Here is a 21,062-nt window from a genome sequence, read left to right on the forward strand (position 1 = left end):
CATATTTTGGAGTTATCCCTGGTGGCTCAGCTGGTAAAGAATCTGCCTGCAATGCAGGAGACCTGGGTTTGATTCCTGGGTCAGGAAGATCCCCTGAAGAAATAAACAGCAACCTACTCCAGTATTCTTGCCTGGGAAATCCCAAGGATAGGGGAGCCTTGTGGGCTACTGTCCATGGGGTTGCAAAGAGTCGAGCATGACTGAGTGACTAACACTTCACTTCAATTTATTTTGATTTGGGAATGAGTTAAATCCTATTTGCTACCCTATATCTAACCTAAAATAAAGGAAATAAAGAGATTCCATGAAATCTTTTACTTGATCAATCAATAACCTCAGATATGCAGATAATACCACTCTTATGGCAGAAAGTGAAGAGGAGTTAAAAAGCCGCTTGATGAAAGTGAAAGAGGAGAGCGAAAAAGTTGGCTTAAAGCTCAACATTCAGAAAACGAAGATCATGGCATCCGGTCCCATCACTTCATGGGCAAATAGATGGGGAAACAGTGGAAACAGTGTCAGACTTTATTTTGGGGGCTCCAAAATCACTGCAGATGGTGACTGCAGCCATGAAATTAAAAGACGCTTACTTCTTGGAAGAAAAGTTATGAGCAACCTAGATAGCATATTCAAAAGCAGAGACATTACTTTGCCGACTAAGGTCCGTCTAGTCAAGGCTATGGTTTTTCCTGTGGTCATGTATGGATGTGAGAGTTGGACTGTGAAGAAGGCTGAGCACCGAAGAATTGATGCTTTTGAACTGTGGTGTCAGAGAAGACTCTTGAGAGTCCCTTGGACTGCAAGCAGATCCAACCAGTCCATTCTGAAGGAGATCAGCCCTGGGATTTCTTTTGGAAGGAATGATGCTAAAGCTGAAACTCCAGTACTTTGGCCACCTCATGCGAAGAGTTGACTCATTGGAAAAGACTCTGATGCTGGGAGGGGTTGGGGGCAGGAGGAGAAGGGGACAACAGAGGATGAGATGGCTGGATGGCATCACAGACTCGATGGATGTGAGTCTGAGTGAACTCTGAGAGTTGGTGATGGACAGGAAGGCCTGGCGTGCTGTGATTCATGGGGTCGCAAAGAGTCAGACACGACTGAGCGACTGAACTGAACTGAACTGAACAATGAGCAGAATGAATCACCAGCATTCAAAAGATACTTATTTAATAATTAAGTGCCCAAATACATTCACGCATGAATGAATGAATAAACCTATGAATTCAATGATGCAAAGAAAATGCCAAAGGCTGCACCCTTATGCTGGACTCACACCTCACCTCCCGCCTCTCCTACTTTGCCACGTGATCTCCCATTAGTCCCTTCCTGAGCCTCAGGATCCTCACAGAACAATCCTCCTTGAAGATCCCCCTCCAGTTCTGAAATAATTCAGCAACTCCTGCCAGCCCCGCCCTACTGCCAAGGCTTTCAAACTTCAAGCAGCTGAAAAGAAAAGCTGCTAAATGTCTCTGCTCTGTTTATCAGCATCAGTTTGGCATTTTGTCTGCAGCTGGGGCCCTCTCTATAAGACCACTCAGCATCTATAAGCTGACTAATTTCCATGTTGATTGCAAAGCTGGAAATGTATACACTTGTCATTCTTATTCTTGGCCCAGATGCTTTGTGGCAGACAGTAGCTCTGACGATGGGGCGCTGACACCACTTGCTAGTTATTGTCTGATGTGCAATTGACACGAGTGCGTTTAGAAGGAGGCACAATTTGATAATCAGAGTGCATCTGCAAAGCAATCATGAGCCGCATTATGAAGAAAATGCAAGTAAAACTGGGGATGCAACTGACTTATTTTTGACTTCCCTTATCCTAGCAAAGACGGAATAAAGAGGTATTGATGTGTGAGCCAACCTTTTTTTTTTTTTTTAATATAATGAGCCTCTCTTAGAGCTTTGAATTTCTGTAAGTACAGCAAGTGACAGGCTATAAAACAGTGCTTTCACATATATGATTTCATTTTGCAAATGCATTGTATTAGAGTTATTAAGTAATATGTGTTTGATGAAGATATTCAAACCTCATAGAAGCATACAAAATTGAAAAAAAGTATTTCTGAAGTGAATGCCCAGTTTACCCCGTATGATGCAATGACTTAGGTAAGACTCTACATAGTCCAACTAAATGAACTTGTACCCGGTTTTCACCTCTTTGGGATAATTTTCTGTTTTAACTCCAGACATGCGATTTCAATTCTCTTTACCTCATCTCTGTTAAATGGAAAAAACAGTAGGACCTCTGTAAAAGAGTTATGATAGGGATCACTTTACGACTGTACAATTTAGAATAGTGCCTGGTACATATAAGAGCTTCATCAATATCAGCTATTCTTTTTATCCATTTCATTACTCCTCCACTCAAAAGCCAGCCACACCTGGTGGGTACCCTAAAGTTCTCAATCTAAACATTCATCCACTTATGAACATTTTATCTCTATTTTATTTAAATAAGACTATAAGCTACAACAATTTTTTAAATTTTATTTTCAAATAAAAAATAGATCATAGAGATTCTCCTTATCAATATATAGATCTGCACCATTAATAATCACATAGTCTTGAACATGGGTGGGCTAGCACTTGTTTAACTTCCTTGTCAGTTTATCCTTGCACATTCCTGAGTTTTTCTACAGGACAGATTCTGAGAAGTGCAAGACCCTCTCGGCTGTAGTTTTGCAGAAACTCTAAGGGGAAACAGGGTAACTGAGTGCTACAAAAGAGATTAAATTCCAGAAATTTAGGAATTTCCCTAACATTTCACAGAGAGTACTTACAGCACATAGTGGAGGTCAGGCAAATACTCAGGTCTTCTGATACCAAATCGTAGCTCCCTGGGTATGTCTGATAAGCTCTATAGCCTACAGTGTTTTTCATGTTAAAAACCATCATAGATTTATTAGCTCTGGCTACAGACGGGCCTGTTAGGCCTAACTATAAACTGGACATGGAAAGCCAGCCAACCCTGCTTTTTATCCATGCCTGTAGAAAGATCCCCAATCCTTAAACATGGATTAAGGATAATATTTACTGAGAACTTAATACAGTAAACATACTGCACAAAGGATTAAAAGGAAACAAAGTTGAATCAGACTCTGTAGAGAGATGTCCTAATTCAGCTCATAGTCTAGCAGGTAAAATCACTGTGCCCACGTAACTAAAATACAGAGTAGCTTAATTATTTGGGGAAATTGACAAAAACAGCCTTTGAGGGTTTAGTAAAGGAAAGACTGGCTATTCCTAAGTACAGCCTACCTGTTTTTAACTTTACCCCTTAAGATTCCCAATACCACATCACTAAAGTAAATTAGGTATGGTGTTAATCCTATAGCCTCCAGTATCCTTTAAGATTAAATTGAACCACAAAATAATCATTCAGTCATGAATCAACAGCAACCTTGAACTCAGCCACAAAGTCTTAGCCTCAGTCAGCCACTTGTGAAAGTACTTTATAAGGTATAAGAATTATTAAGATTAAGTGGGTAAATGAGATGGTCTACCTCTAAGGTTTCACTTTTTGGTCAAATTTATATCATATTCTGGGAATATTCATCCATATGAATTACAGGAAATTTTTCTATTCAGTTGTCATTTTGATATTTTTGAGAAAACAAAAGTAATTATAGTTCCTGTCTTGCAGGTCATTGTTAAGCAGTTAACAGAATCTTTTCACAGAGTTTACTAGTCATTATTCTGGAGCTTTTATAACCTTGGTTTGAATCTACCACAATGAAATAAAATTCTGTTTCTTTTTGGTGTTTGTGGTTATTTAAAATAGACAAATGGACAGATGAAGTGCTCCTTACCACACTTAAACCTCAGATGACTCTGCTTTTTTTCTACAGGCACAAAACTAAACACCAAGAGCTTCAGGTATCTTTGCTATCTATCAGTATTAGTTATTAGGGAACTGAACATGTTAGATATCCTCCTTCTAGCAGTTTCAGATACAAACTTGATTGCTGGTATTCTTTGAAACTCTTATTTTCCAAAAGACTGATGCCATTAGCATTCATTCAATTTCCCAGATGGAAACAATCCAACACAGAGAACTGCTGCTTTATAATTTCACCTCCTGTGCGATCAGTAATTAAACTACGGAAAAGAAGGAGGTGGAGGAATTATCACCAGTATCTCAGTTAATAGCAGCCAACTCTAGAACACCAAAATAAAATATTTACTGAAAACCTTGCGAGCATTTATGAGTTGGGAAAGGATAAAAGATTAATTTGATTGATTCAATGCAAATGAATCAGAAGCATATGTCTTGATTTTCTGAACATGGCTGACAAAATTCATTTAAGCTTTACAGATCCTTGAAAAGGGATTTGACAGACTGAAATTGTATGTGTGGTATTCTATAAGCAATGAAAATAACTTTTAAATTAACCACAGATTTTTTTTTTTTTCCCCTCCAATGGGTCAGGAAACCTAACTGCATAATAACAGCTCCCATTTCTATAGTTCTGCTTTCCCTTGCTCAATAATCCTGAAATGGTGTTAGCAGAGTGATAATTTTTCCCTTCCGTACTTATAGCAAGATTGCTCTATGAAGCAGAACACACACACGATATGTCTAGTATGTATATACTGTATCTAGTGTGTGCATATATATACAATTATATGTGTGTGTATATATACATATGTATATATTTCCACACATACATAGAAAGAGAGAGAACACATACATGACATTCAGTTAAGCATAAATTTCAGATTAACACCAAATAATATTTTAGTATAAGTATAACCCATGCAGTACTTGTGGGCATGTTTATACTAAAAATAGGATTTAAATTTTTCTTTTTAGTAGAATCATGTGCCATGCAATTTTTGGCATCTGCATACATTAAAATGTATTTTTTGTTTATCTGTATTTCAAATTTAAATTTTAACCAGTCATAGAATACATTACAGGGATGTAACATGAAGCATGGTAACTAATAACACTGTATTGCACATTTGAAAGTGGCTAAGAGAATAGATCTTACAAGTTCTCACCGCAAGAAAAACATTTGTAACTATATACAGTGATAAATATTAATTAGTCTTATTGTGGTGATCATTTTGCAATGTATACAAATATTGAATCATTATGCTGTCCACCTAAACCTAATATAATGCTATACATCTATTACATGTCAATTAAAATAAACATTTAACTGGATATTCTGTATTTTTCCCTAAATCTGACAAGCTAGTTCTATTGCCTCTCCAAACTAGATAAATAAGGCAAGAATTACAGTTTGTGGGCTAGGCAATTTTTCTTTCAAAGAAGAAAACATCTAGAATAAGAACAGGCTAGAACAGCAGAAATTTCATCAATATGGGTCTCAGAAAAGAAAGGCTCACCACTACAATTACATAAGGACCATGGCTTATATACACATGACTCTCCTGGTGCTCTGCTAGAAGCTCCTACCTACTTTCAATCATATTATGGAGGAATTAAGTACGCTTAGAAGGTGTATGGCACATATACTTTATTTGGGGGACCTAACAGGAAGGCAGAGAATATGAGGTTACTGCCCACTTGAACAGGAGAAGAAAAGGGCAAACACCGAGGAATAAGGGCAGCCTGACACATGTATGGGTGCTAAAGGGGGCACAGTATACTAGAGAAGGATGCGGACTAAAAGTCAGTAGTCTGTGCATTTCATCCTATATTTTGTTTACTATTGTATTCTCAATTCCAAACATTGTGCTTGATGCTGTGGCTACTCAATAAATATTTGTGGAATAAATGAATGAATGGACTTTCCCATTGCTAAAATCAAAGGATGAAACCAGGTCATATAGAAACTCTAATATTTCAAACTATGTCTAAGTATCTCAAGATGTATCTCTAGGGGTCAGAGGTAGGCAGAGAGATCTAGGCACACCCATAATGCTTCAAAGAACTTCCTTGCCATTCTTTTTTTTCTGCACTGAGGTTAAGATGAAATTTCATCTAAAAATGATTCACTGGGGGCTTCCCTGGTTGTCCAGTGGTTAAAAATCCACCTGTCAATGCAGGGGATATGCACTCAACCCCTGGTTTGGGAAGATCCTACCTGTCATGGCAACTAAGCCCACAGGTCACATCCACTGAGCCTGTGCTCTGCAATGAGAGAAGCCACCACAATGAGAAGTCTGAGCTGCTCACCACAACTAGAGAAAGATCATTTTCAGCAACAAAGACCCAAAGATAAATCATTTGCAGCAACAAAGACCCAACAGAAAAACGATTCACTGGAAAAATTAAATAGTCATTAAAATACAATATTTAGAAGATATACCTTCATCTTAAGTTCTTTGACTCCATCCATAGCCTGTCTCCAAAGGAGAATGTCCATGCATTTGCTCCAAGCTAGCAGAAAGTGGCTGAAAACACACAGTCCTGAAAGACAGGAGAGCAAAAGCAAACTTGAAAAAAAAATGTTTCTTACTCTCAGTAACAGCGATTTTTGCCTGTTGAATTACAACACAAAAATGAGGAAGAAAAAAATCACATGCAATCTCTCCAGCAGTTTGTTATATTGAAAATACAGCATAATTGATTTGACAAATGCACCAAGGGAATACAAAGCCATAATCAGTTTTTCTGTAGTGTTTGAATCTATACTGACAGAAGCCTAATTGCGTAATTTATTATTATGAAATAAACTGCAGAGATTACAGGTAAACATGGTAATCAGCAGGATGTGTTACTAGCTTTTGTGTAAATCACAGTTGGCATTTTTTTGTTCAATACATAATCCAGTCTTCATTTTGACCATGTACAACTATATTCCAATTGCCATGCTAAGTGTTTCAGTGACCTGTGTAATACATTCAGTGTTATATTTCTGTCCCCACCTCCACCTCCACCTCCAGGAAATTTGGACCTGTCTCTAGCTTATTGGCCCAGATGAGGATGTTACTGGGGATAGACGAAGGGAACTTTGAAAGTGTCCTTGAGCTTTGTTCTTCTCTAAGAAATAGGCTTCCATGACTGCCCATGAAAAAGAATTCCAAATTCTTCAAAGTCCTTATCTCTAGCCACTCTCCTTTGGCATTACCACATATCTACTACATCACAGCTACATATGATTACTTGCCAGTCACTGAAAACTTGATCAACTTTTCCTTCTCTGATCCTTGGTTGATTTCTCTGAATCCTCAGGTTCTACAGACATTAAAAGGTCTACTTGTATAGACCATTTTAACATTAGACCTGCTTCTAAGAACATGCCTGCCATTAAAAGGACAATACGCTTCTGATGGTAGGAGAAAAGAATAAACATTTCCCTATTTTTCCTGCTAACTACAAATGAAGCTTCTTATATCAAACAAATATAAGAAATTCTGAAAGGTGAGGTGGAGGTGGCAGCCTAAAGAGGAAACCGTGGCCTGAATGGAGGCCAAGTGGGAAACCTGGACTGCTACTTCTAACTGGCCGCAACAAGGTAAAACCCTCCTACACTTGCACTGCCAGATGAAGTCAGAAAGTGCCAGTAAAAACACAAGCTATAAATATGATCTGGAATGACACTATCCCATATATCTAGGTTTTAATAAAAAGCACTCAACATATGAAGGAAGAACCACAAAGACCTCAAACAGAATGAAAGAAACAATTAATAGATGCCAGCATTGAGTTGAAAGAGAGGCTAGGCTTTTCTGAAAAAGGTTTCATAGCAACTATCATAAAAATGCATCACCAAGTAATTAAGAACATATTTGAAACAAAATAGAAAAATAAAGTCTCAACAAAGAAATGGGTATAAAGAAGAAACAAATAGAAAGTATACATCTTCAAATATAGTAGCTACCCCTCTCCAAAAAAAGTCAATGAATAGGCTCAAAAGAAAATGTAGGGAAAAGAAAGAATAGAAATTATGCAATATGAACAAAGAGAAAATGAACAAAAAATAAACAGCCTCAGGGATTTGTATGCCTATGAAAAGAAAAAAAACAAAAAACAAATGAAAGTTTTAACATTCCCAAATAATCCATGGATCAAAAAGAAAGGCTCAAGAGAAATGGAAAAAATGTATTGAAATAAGTGGCAACAAAAATATGACATATCAAAGAAGACATACAGATGACAGGCCTATGAAAAAATGCTGCACCTCATGGGTTATGAGAAAAATGCAAATTAACAATAATTAGAATGGTCAAAATCCAAAACACTGAATCCATCAAATGCTGGTTAGGATGTGGAACAGCAGGAAATCTCACTCATTGATGGCAGGAATACAAAATGGTGCAGCAACTTTGGAAGACAGTTTTGTGGTTTCTTATACGATTAAGCTCCAGTATTTGGCCACCTGATGCAAACAGCTGACTCACTGGAAAAGACCCTGATGTTGGGAAAGATTGAAAGCAGAAGGAGAAAAGGGCAACAGCCAATGAGATGAATGGATGGCACCACTAATTCAATGGACATGAACTTAGGCAAACTCTGGGAGATGGTGAGGGACAGAGAGGCCTGGTGTGTGACAGTCCATGGGGTTGCAAAGAGCTGGACATGACTTGGTGACTAGACAACAACTATAAAACAACTAAACATTCTCTTACCTCATGACCCAGGAATCATACTCCTTTGTATTTACACAAAGGTGTTGAAAACTTGTGTCCACACAAAAATATGCACACATATGTTTACAGCAGCTTTATATTTATAACTGCCAGGACTTTAAAGCAACCTACCTTCAGTAGGTGAATAAACAGATGAACAGTGGTACATCCAGACAATGGAATACTATTTAGCACCAAAAAGAAATAAAGGATTACGACTTGAAAAGACATGTAAGAATCTTAAATGGCTATTACTGAGGGAAGGAACCCAATCTGAAAAGGTTACATACCATAAAATAATTTTAAGTATATGACATACCAGAAAAGGCAAACCATGGACACAATAAAAGGATCAGTGATTCCCAGGGGTTAAGGGGGAGGGCAGGATGAATAAGAAGAGCACAGAGGATTTTCAGGACAGCAAAACTATTGAATATGATAGTAAAATGATGGACAATTGTCATTATATGTTTATCAAAACACATAGAATGTAGAACACCTAGAATGAATTCTAAGACAAACTATGGATTTGGGGTGATTATGATGTGTCAATGGAGGCTCAATCAATTTTAATAAATGTACCACTCAGGTGGGGATGTTGATAAAGACAAAGGCTTATACGTATATAGAGGCAAGGGGCATTTAGGAAATCTCTACATTCTCTTTAATTTTGTTATGAAACTTAAACTACTTAAAAATAGTTGTAAATAAACAAAGAAACACACAGTATATAAAAATTCATGTGGCACTGCTAACACATTGCTATGAGAAAAACTTACAGTACTAACATACAGTGAAAGTGAAAGTGAAAGTCACTCAGTTGTATCCAACTCTGCAACCATGGAATATAGCTCAGGCTCCTCTGTCCACAGAATTCTCCAGGATACTGGAGTGGGCAGTCATTCCCTTCTCCAGGGGATCATCCCAACCCAGGGATTGAATGAGGTCTCCCACATTGCAGGTGCATTCTTTACCACCTGAACCACTAGGGAAGCCCAGAAATACTGGAGTGGGTGGCCTAACCCTTCTCCAGTGGATCTTCCCAACCCAGGAATCAAACTGGGCTCTCCTATATTGCAAGTGGATTCTTTACCAGCTGAGCTACAAGGGAACCTCCCAAATACATACATTAGAAAAGAATAAAATTCTCATGTTAATAAATGTAAGAGCAGAAATAGATAAAAATGTAAACAAAAATAGAGAAAAATCAATGAGATAAACAAGTGGCTCTTTGAAAAAAATCAATAAAATTGACAAACCTCTCACAAGACTGACAAGCACAAAAAGGGAAAAGATGTAAATTATTATTATCAGTAATGACAAGGGTTATTATCACAAACCCTGAGACATAAAAGAGATAATAAAGAAATACTATGATCAATTTTATACACATAACTTGGAAAACAGATGAAATGGACCAATTCCTGGAAGCTCCCATAATACACTAAATATGAAATATTAAGACTAGCCTTTTAACTATTAAGGAAATGAGGCTTATAATTTAAAAACTCCCATCAAAGTAAAATCTCCAAGCCCAGAATGTTTCACTGAAAAATTCTATCAAATTATTAAAAAGAAGTAACACCAATTCTACACAATCTCTTCTGGAATGCAGAAGAGGAAGCAATACTTTCTAATTCATTTATGAAGATAGCATCAAGGTGATTCCAAACCAGACAAAGACAGTATAAAGAAAGAAACTATAGACCACTATGTTTTATGAATATGACCACAAAAATCCTTAACAAAACATTAGCAAAATAAATAATATATAAAAAGAATTATAAAGTAGAATTTGTTCCAGAGATGCAAGGCTGGTTCAACATTCAGAAGTCTCTTGGTGGTCATGTAGGAAGACCCTGAACTTACTTCCTCCCACTGACATAACAAATCTATAACTAAATATAGAGTAATTCTCTCAGAAAGGGACCTGAAAATTGGATGAACAAAGCCTCCACAAAAACAGGTAAAAGGACAGCATCAACACAGTTAGAAGAGGCAAAGATATGCGCTGGTCTAGGAAAATACACACCATAGCTGCAGCAATCCACAATTGAGAGCAATCACAAAGGTACAAATATTCCCTGAGAAATGAGTAATTTGAGCTCCACATCAAGCACCATAACCCCTAGGTCCTTCACTGCAGAGACAAGCCCCATGAAACAACTGACTTTGTAAATCAATAGTGAATATGCCCCCCAAAATTACATAACTGCAGTGAATGGAAAATTTACTCATAAAGGGTTTGTGTACAGACTCACTTGACCTGAAAACCAGTGCAAAAACATCAGCTAAAAGTGCATGGAGCATAGGCAAAGGGAACTCACATACTAATCTCGAATCATCTGAGGATATGCAGCAATCAGGTGGGACACCACGTGAGGAATTGGCAGGAGCCACTTATGTGATCTCAGCTTAACTTGATAATATCAATGCTAGTAGGTGTCATTTTGGAATTCTCCATTTAACCTGTTAGTGTCAATTGGCATACCCTGCACTTCTGCTCAGCCCCACAGCTGGCTGAGCATTAACACCACATACCAGCCCTCTGTGACCCCACAAAACAGGAAGGCAAACACAGCCTACACAGGGGAACATCACTGAGTACCTAAATCTGGAGGTCATTTTTCATTTTGCTTTTCTGTTTGGGTGAATTCTACTGTTTTATCACTATTTCACTCTTATACCTCATTCAGTGTCTGTTGAACTCTCTTGTATTGTGCTTCTGAGCCCTACAAGACATATCCTAAAAAAAGGCCACTTTTTTTAAGATTGGGAGAGGAAGTTGATATATTTAATTCATAGAAATAAACACATAAAATGAGGCAAAATGAGGAGACAGGGGAATATGTTCTGACTGAAAGAACAAGGTAAAACTCAGAAAAAGAACTAAACAAAACAAAGATAAGCATCCTATCTGATAAAAGTTCAAAATAATAATCATAAAGATGCTCACTGAAATTGGAAGAATAAGGCATGAACGTATGAGAACTTCAACAAAGGGATGGAAAATATAAGAAAGTACCAATGCAAGTGATAAGAGTACTAGAAAACACAAGAAGGTTTCAACAGAACAGGTAAAAGGTACCAGAATGAAGTAGAAGAATGAAACAGTGAGCCATAACAGAAAACAGTAGAATTCACCCAAACAGAATAGCAAAACCAACAAATACAGAGATAAGATACCCTAAGGAATTTTAGGAGCAACCTTAAGCATAGTAACACTCACATTGTAGTTATCTCAGAAGGAGAAAAGAGAGGTAGAGGGCCAAAAAATTATTTGAAGAAATAGTATCTGAAAATTTCCCTAATATGGAGAAAGAAGCAAACATTGAGGTCCTGGAAGGGCAGAGAGTTCCAAATAAAATGAACTCAAAGAGATAACCATTAAGACATATTATACTTAAATTGGTAAGAGTTAGAGAGTTCAGTTCAGTTCAGTTCAGTCACTCAGTTGTGTCCAACTCTTTGCGACCCCATGAATCGCAGCACGCCAGGCCTCCCTCTCCATCGCCATCTCCCGGAGTTCACTCAGACTCACGTCCATCAAGTCTGTGATGCCATCCAGCCATCTCATTCTGGGTTGCCCCCTTCTCCTCCTGCCCCCAATCTCTCCCAGCATCAGAGTTTTTTTCCAATGAGTCAACTCTTCGCATGAGGTGGCCAAAGTACTGGAGCTTCAGCTTTAGCATCATTCCTTTCAAAGAAATCCCAGGGCTGATCTCCTTCAGAATGGACTGGTTGGATGCCCTGCAGTCCAAGGGACCTTCAAGAGTCTTCTCCAATACCACAGTTCAAACGCATCAATTCTTTGGTGCTCAGCCTTCTTCACAGTCCAACTCTCACATCCATACACGACCACAGGAAAAACCATAGCCTTGACTAGACGGACCTTAGTCGGCAAAGTAATGTCTCTGCTTTTGAATATGCTGTCTAGGTTGGTCATAACTTTTCTTCCAAGGAGTAAGCGTCTTTTAATTTCATGGCTGCAGTCACCATCTGCAGTGATTTTGGAGCTCCCCAAAATAAAGTCTGACACTGTTTCCACTGTTTCCCCATCTATTTCCCGTGAAGTGAAGGGACCAGTTGCCATGATCTTCGTTTTCTGAATGTTGCGCTTTAAGCCAACTTTTTCGCTCTCCTCTTTCACTTTCATCAAGAGGCTTTTTGGCTCCTCTACACTTTCTGCCATAAGGGTGGTATCATCTGCATATCTGAGGTTATTGATATTTCTCCCGGCAGTCTTGATTCCAGCTTGTGTTTCTTCCAGTCCAGCGTTTCTCATGATGTACTCTGCATAGAAGTTAAATAAGCAGGGTGACAATATACAGCCTTGATGTACTCCTTTTCCTATTTGGAACCAGTCTGTTGTTCCATGTCCAGTTCTAATTGTTGCTTCTTGACCTGCATACAGATTTCTCAAGAGGCAGGTTAGGTGGTCTGGTATTCCCATCTCTTTCAGAATTTTCCAGTTTATTGGGATCCACACAGTCAAAGGCTTTGGCATAGTCAATAAAGCAGAAATAGATGTTTTTCTGGAACTCTCTTGCTTGTTCCATGATCCAGGGGATGCTGGCAATTTGATCTCTGGTTCCTCTGCCTTTTCTAAAGCCAGCTTGATCATCAGGGACTTCTAGGTTCACATATTGCTGAATTCTGGCTTGGAGAATTTTGAGCATTACTTTACTAGCATGTGAGATGAGTGCAATTGTGCGGTAGTTGGAGCATTCTTTTGCATTGCCTTTCTTTGGAATTGGAATGAAAACTGACCTTTTCCAGTCCTGTGGCCACTGCTGAGTTTTCCAAACTTGCTGGTATATTGAGTGCAACACTTTCATAGCATCATCTTTCAGGATTTGAAACAGCTCAACTGGAATTCCATCACCTCCACTAGCTTTGTTCATAGTGATGCTTTCTAAGGCCCACTTGACTTTACTTTCTAAGATGTCTGGCTCTAGATTAGTGATCACATCATCATGATTATCTGGGTCGTGAAGATCTTTTTTATGCAGTTCTTCCCTGTATTCTTGCCACCTCTTCTTAATATCTTCTGCTTCTGTTAGGTCCATATCATTTCTGTCTTTTATCGAGCCCATCTTTGCATGAAATGTTCCCTTGGTATCTCTAATTTTCTTGAAGAGATCTCTAGTCTTTCCCATTCTGTTGTTTTCCTCTATTTCTTTGCATTGATCACTGAAGGCTTTCTTATCTCTTCTTGCTATTCTTTGGAACTCTGCATTCAGATGCTTATATCTTTCCTTTTCTCCTTTGCTTTTCGCCTCTTCTTTTCACAGCTATTTGTAAGGCCTGCTCAGACAGCCAGTTTGCTTTTTTGCATTTCTTTTCCATGGGTATGGTCTTGATCCCTGTCTCCTGTACAATGTCACAAACCTCATTCCATAGTTCATCAGGCACTCTATCTATCAGATCTAGGCCCTTAAATCTATTTCTCACTTCCACTGTGTAATCATAAGGGATTTGATTTAGGTCATACCTAAATGGTCTAGCGGTTTTCTCTACTTTCTTCAACTTAAGTCTGAATTTGGTAATAAGGAGTTCATGATTGAGCCACCTTCAGCTCCCGGTCTTGTTTCTGTTGACTGTATAGAGCTTCTTCATCTTTGGCTGCAGAGAATATAATCTATCTGATTTCAGTGTTGACCATCTGGTGATGTCCATGTGTAGAGTCTTCTCTTGTGTTGTTGGAAGAGGGTGTTTGCTATGACCAGTGCATTTTCTTGGCAAAACTCTATTAGCCTTTGCCCTGCTTCATTCCACATTCCGAGGCCCAATTTGCCTGTTACTTCACGTGTTTCTTGACTTCCTACTTTTGCATTCCAGTCCTCTATCATGAAAAGGACATCTTTTTTGGGTGTTAGTTCTAAAAGATCTTGTAGGTCTTCATAAAACCATTCAGCTTCAGCTTCTTCAGCATTACTGGTTGGGTGATATTGAATTATTTGCCTTGGAGAGGAACAGAGATCATTCTGTCATTTTTGAGATTGCATCCAAGTACTGCATTTCAGACTCTCTTGTTGACCATGATAGCTACTCCATTTCTTCTGAAGGATTCCTGCCCACAGTAGTAGATGTAATGGTCATCTGAGTTAAATTCACCCATTCCGGTCCATTTTAGTTTGCTGATTCCTAGAATGTCGACGTTCACCCTTGCCATCTCTTGTTTGACTACTTCCAATTTGCCTTGATTCATGGACCTGACATTCCAGGTTCCTATGCAATATTGCTCTTTACAGCATTGGATCTTGCTTCTATCACCAGTCACATCCACAACTGGGTTTTTGCTTTGGCTCCACCCCTTCATTCTTTCTGGAGTTATTTCTCCACTGATCTCCAGTAGCATATTGGGCACCTAGTGACCTGGGGAGTTCCTCTTTGGTATCCTATCATTTTGCTTTTTCCTACTGTTCATGCGTTTCTCAAGGCAAGGATACTGAAGTGGCTTGCCATTCCCTTCTCCAGTGGACCACATTCTGTCAGGAACGGCAGCAGTAAGGAGATACCCCTCGTCCAAGGTAAGGAACAGCGGCTGTGCTTAGCTGGAGCAGCTGTGAAGAGATACCCCATGCCAAGGTAAGAGAAACCCAAGTAAGATGGTAAGTGTTGCAAGAGGCCATCAGAGGGCAGACACACTGAAACCATTCTCACAGAAAACTAGTCAATCTAATCACACTAGGACCACAGCCTTGTCTAACTCAATGAAACCCACCCATGCCTGCAGGGCAACCCAAGACGGGTGGGTCATGGTGGAGAGGCCTGACAGAAAATACAAAGAGAGAATCCTAAAAATAGCAAGAGAAAAATAACTTGTTATATACAAAGGAAATCCTGTAATATTATGAATAGAATTCCCCCAGAAACTTTATAGGCCAGAAGGTAATGACATAATGTATTCAAAGTGCTGAAAGGAAAATTAATTTCCAATCAAGAATTCTCTATCCATCATGGTTATCATTCAAAGTTGAAGGAGAAATCAAGAGCTTCCTAGTTAAGCAAAAAGTAAAGAAGTTCACCACTAAACTGGCTCTTATGAGATAAATTAATGAGACTGCTTTAAGCTAAAAACTTTTCACCTTTAACCTAGATGTTATCTGTGGTATAGAAGGAGAAGTCTTGAGACTACTGTAAAAATAAGACTGAAAACCAGAAACTGGAGGCTTAAGTCCAAATCCTGAGAACATCAGAGAACTCCTGACTTCAGGGAACATTAATCTACAGGAGCTCATCAAATGCCTCCATACCTACACTGAAACCAAACACCACCCAAGGGCCAACAAGTTCCAGAGCAAGACATACCACACAAATTCTCCAGCAACACAAGAACATAGCCCTGAGCTTCAATATACAGGCTGCCCAAAGTTACTCCAAACCCACTGACATCTCATAACTCATTACTGGACACTTCATTGCACTCCAGAGAGATGAAATCCAGCTCCACCCACCAGAACACCAACACAAGCTTCCCTAACCAAGAAACCTTGACAAGCCACTGATACAACCCCACCCACAGTGACGAAACTCCACAATAAAAAGAACTCCACAAACTGCCAGAATACAGAAAGGCCACCCCAAATGCAGTAATATAAACAACAATGAAGAGACAGAGAATACCTAGCAGGTAAAGGAACAGGATAAATGCCCACTAAACCAAACCAAAGAGGAAGAGAAAGGGAATCTACCTGTTAAAGAATTCTGAATAAGGATAGTGAAAATGATCCAAAATCTTGAAATCAAAATGGAATCACAGATAAATAGCCTGGAGATTGAGAAGATGCAAGGAAGATTTAACAAGGACCTAGAAGAAATAAAAAAGAGTCAATATATAATGAATAATGCAATAAATGAGATCAAAAACACTCTGGAGGCAACAAATAGTAGAATGACGGAGGCAGAAGACAGGATTAGTGAAGTAGAAGATAGAATGGTAGAAATAAATGAATCAGAGAGGAAAAAAGAAAAACGAATTAAAAGAAATGAGGACAATCTCAGAGACCTCCAGGACAATATGAAACACTCCAACATTCGAATTATAGGAGTCCCAGAAGAAGAAGACAAAAAGAAAGACCGTGAGAAAATCCTTGAGGAGATAATAGTTGAAAAATTCCCTAAATGGGGAAGGAAATAATTGCCCAAGTCCAAGAAACCCAGAGTCCCAAACAGGATAAACCAAAGGTGAAACACTCCAAGATACATATTAATCAAATTAACAAAGATCAAACACAAAGAACAAATATTAAAAGCAGCAAGGGAAAAACAACAAATAACACACAAGGGGATTCCCATAAGTATAACAGCTGATCTTTAAACAGAAACTCTTCAGGCCAGGAGGGAATGGCAAGACATACTTAAAGTGAGGAAAGAAAATAACCTACAGCCCAGATTACTGTACCCAGCAAGGATCTCATTCAAATATGAAGGAGAAATCAAAAGCCTTAGAGACAAGCAAAAGCTGAGAGAATTCACCACCAAACCAGCTCTCCAACAAATGCTAAAGGATATTCCCTAGACAGGAAACATGAAAAAGGCATATAAACCCGAACCCCAAACAGTAAAGTAAATGGCAACAGGATCATACTTATAAATAATTACCTTAATCATAAATGGGTTGCATGCCCCAACCAAAAGGCAAAGACTGGCTGAATGGATACAAAAACAAGACCCCTATATATGTTGTCTACAAGAGAGGCACCTTGAAACAAGAGACACATACAGACTGAAAGTGAAGGGCTGGAAAAAGATATTCCACGCAAATAGAGACCAAAAGAAAGCAGGAGTAACAATACTCATATCAGATAAAATAGATTTTAAAACAAAGGCTGTGAAAAGAGACAAAGGACACTACATAATGATCAAAGTATCAATCCAAGAAGAAGATATAACAATTATAAATGTATAAGCACCCAACGTAGGAGTACCACAATATGTAAGACAAATGCTAACAAGTATGAAAGGGGAAATTAACAATAACAATAATAGTGGGAGACTTTAATACCCCACTCACACCTATGGATAGATCAACTAAACAGAAAATTCACAAAGAAACACAAACTTTAAATGATACAATACACCAGTTAGACCTATTTGATATCTATAGGACATTTCACCCCAAAACAATGAATTTCACCTTTTTCTCAAGTGCTCATGGAACCTTCTCCAGGATAGATCACATCCTGGGCCATAAATCTAGCCTTGGTAAATTCAAAAAAAATTGAAATCATTCCAAGCCTCTTTTCTGACCACAATGCAGTAAGATTAGATCTCAATTAAAGGAGAAAAACTATTAAAAATTTCAACATATGGAGGCTGAACAACACGCTTCTGAATAACCAACAAATCACAGAAGAAATCAAAAAAGAAATAAAAATATGCATAGAAACTAATGAAAATGAAAACACAACAACCCAAAACCTATGGGATACTATAAAAGCAATGCTAAGAGGAAAGTTCATAGCAATACAGGCATACCTAAAGAAATAAGAAAAAAGTCAAATAAATAACCTAACTCTACACCTAAAGCAACTAGAAAAGGAAGAAATTGAGAACCCCAGGTTTGTAGAAGGAAAGAAATCTTAAAAAGTAGGGCAGAAAAAATGCAAAAGAAACAAAAGAGACCATAGCGAAAATCAACAAATCCAAAAGCTAGTTCTTTGAAAGGATAAATAAAATGACAAACCATTAGTCAGACTCACCAAGAAACAAAGGGAGAAAAATCAAATCAATAAAATTAGAAATGAAAATGGAGAGATCACAACAGACAACACAGAAATACAAAGGATCATAAAAGACTACTATCAGCAATTATATGCCAATAAAATGGACAACGTGGAAGAAGTGGACAAATTCTTAGAAAGGTACAACTTTCCAAAACTGAACCAGGAAGAAATAGAAAATCTTAACAGACTCATCACAAGCATGGAAATTGAAACTGTAATCAGAAATCTTCCAGCAAACAAAAGCCCAGGTCCAGACGGCCTCACAGCTGAGTTCTACCAAAAATTTAGAGAAGAGCTAACAACTATCCTACTGAAACTCTTCCAGAAAATTGCAGAGGAAGGTAAACTTCCAAACTCATTCTATGAGGCCACCATCACCCTAATACCAAAACCTGACAAAGAGCCACACACACACACCAAAAAAGAAAACTACAGGCCAATATCACTGATGAACATAGATTCAAAAATCCTTAACAAAATTCTACCAATCAGAATCCAGCAACACATTAAAAAGATCATACACCATGACCAAGTGGGCTTTATCCCAGGGATGCAAGGATTCTTCAATATCCAAAAATCAATGTAATTCACCACATTAACAAATTGAAAAGTAAAAGCCATATGATTATCTCAATAGATGCAGAGAAGGCCTTTGACAAAATTCAACATCCATTTATGATAAAAACTCTCCAGAAAGCAGGAATAGAAGGAACATACCTCAACATAATAAAAGCTATATATGACAAACCCACAGCAAACATTATCCTCAATGGTGAAAAATTGAAAGCATTTCCTCTAAAGTCAGGAACAAGGGTGCCCACTTTCCGTGCTACTATTCAACATAGTTCTGGAAGTTTTGGCCACAGCAATCAGAGCAGAAAAAGAAATAAAAGGAATCCAAATTGGAAAAGAGGAAGTAAAACTCTCACTGTTTGCAGATGACAGGATCCTCTACATAGAAAACCCTAAAGACTCCACCAGAAAATTACTAGAGCTATCAATGAATATAATAAAGTTGCAGGTTATAAAATCAACACACAGAAATCCCTTGCATTCCTATACACTAATAATGAGAAAGTAGAAAAAGAAATTAAGGAAACAATTCCATTCACCATTGCAACGAAAAGAATAAAATACTTAGGAATATATCTACCTAAAGAAACTAAAGACCTATATATAGAAAAGTATAAAACACTGGTGAAAGAAATCAAAGAGGATACTGATAGATGGAGAAATATACCATGTTCATGGATCGGAAGAATCAATATAGTGAAAATGAGTATACTACCCAAAGCAATCTACAGATTCAATGCAATCCCTATCAAGCTACCAGCGATATTTTTCACAGAGCTAAAACAAATAATTTCACAATTTGTATGGAAACACAAAAAACCTCGAATAGCCAAAGCAATCTTGAGAAAGAAGAACGGAACTGGCAGAATCAACCTGCCTGTCTTCAGGCTCTACTACAAAGCCAAAGTCATCAAGACAGTATGGTACTGGCACAAAGACAGAAATATAGATCAATGGAACAAAATAGAAAGCCCAGAGATAAACCCACGCACCTATGGACACCTTATCTTTGACAAAGGAGGCAAGAATATACAATGGAGTAAAGACAATCTCTTTAACAAGTGGTGCTGGGAAAACTGGTCAACCACTTGCAAAAGAATGAAACTAGAACACTTTCTAACACTACACAAAAATAAAGTCAAAATGGATTAAAGATCTTAAAGATCTAAATGTAAGACCAGAAACTATAAAACTCCTAGAAGAGAACATAGGCAAAACACTCTCCGACATAAATCACAGCAGGATCCTCTATGACCCACCTCCCAGTATACTGGAATAAAAGCAAAAATAAACAAATGGGATCTAATTAAAATTAAAAGCTTCTGCACAACGAAGGAAACTATAAGCAAGGAGAAAAGACAGCCTTTGGAATGGGAGAAAATAATAGCAAATGAAGCAACTGACAAATAACTAATCTCAAAAATATACAAGCAACTCCTGCAGCTCAACTCCAGAAAAAATAACCCAATCAAAAAATCGGCCAAAGAACTAAATAGATATTTCTCCAGAGAAGACATACAGATGGCTAACAAACACATGAAAAGATGCTCAACATCACTCATTCTCAGAGAAATGCAAATCAAAACCACAATGAGGTACCATTTCACACCAGTCAGAATGGCTGTGATCCAAAAGTCTACAAGCAATAAATGCTGGAGAGGGTGTGGAGAAGAGGGAACCCTCTTACACTGTTGGTGGGAATGCAAACTAGTACAGCCACTGTGGAGAACAGTGTGGAGATTCCTTAAAAATTGCAAATAGAACTGCCTTATGACCCAGCAATCCCACTGCTAGGCATAAACACAAGGAAACCAGAATTGAAAGAGACACGTGTACCCCAATGCTCGTCACAGCACTGTTTATAATAGCCAGGACATGGAAGCAACCTAGATGTCCATCAGCAGATGAATGGATAAGAAAGCTGTGGTACATATACACAATGGAGTATTACTCAGGCATTAAAAAGAATACATTTGAATCAGTTCTAATGAGGTGGATGAAACTGGAGCCAATTATACAGAGTGAAGTAAGCCAGAAAGAAAAACAGCAATACAGTATACTAATGCATATATATGGAATTTAGAAAGATGGTAATGATAACCCTGTATGCGAGATAGCAAAAGAGACACAGATGTATACAACAGTCTTTTGGACTCTGTGGGAGAGGGAGAGGGTAGGATGATTTGGGAGAATGGCATTGAAACATGT

The 21,062-nt window shown here is 38.1% G+C and overlaps 1 long non-coding RNA gene across 1 annotated transcript in view; it reads right to left on the reverse strand.

Annotated features, from left to right (window-relative positions):
- Nucleotides 1-21,062, reverse strand: part of LOC121819660 (uncharacterized) — a 499,391-nt gene that overhangs the window by 131,201 nt on the left and 347,128 nt on the right. Inside the window, exon 3 of the long non-coding RNA XR_006059999.2 lies at nt 6,288-6,388. This is a non-coding gene — a long non-coding RNA (uncharacterized LOC121819660). The remainder of the gene's footprint in view (nt 1-6,287; nt 6,389-21,062) is intronic.

The sequence above is a fragment of the Ovis aries genome, chromosome 5, assembly GCF_016772045.2.
Source record: "Ovis aries strain OAR_USU_Benz2616 breed Rambouillet chromosome 5, ARS-UI_Ramb_v3.0, whole genome shotgun sequence".
Lineage (NCBI taxonomy): Eukaryota > Metazoa > Chordata > Mammalia > Artiodactyla > Bovidae > Ovis > Ovis aries.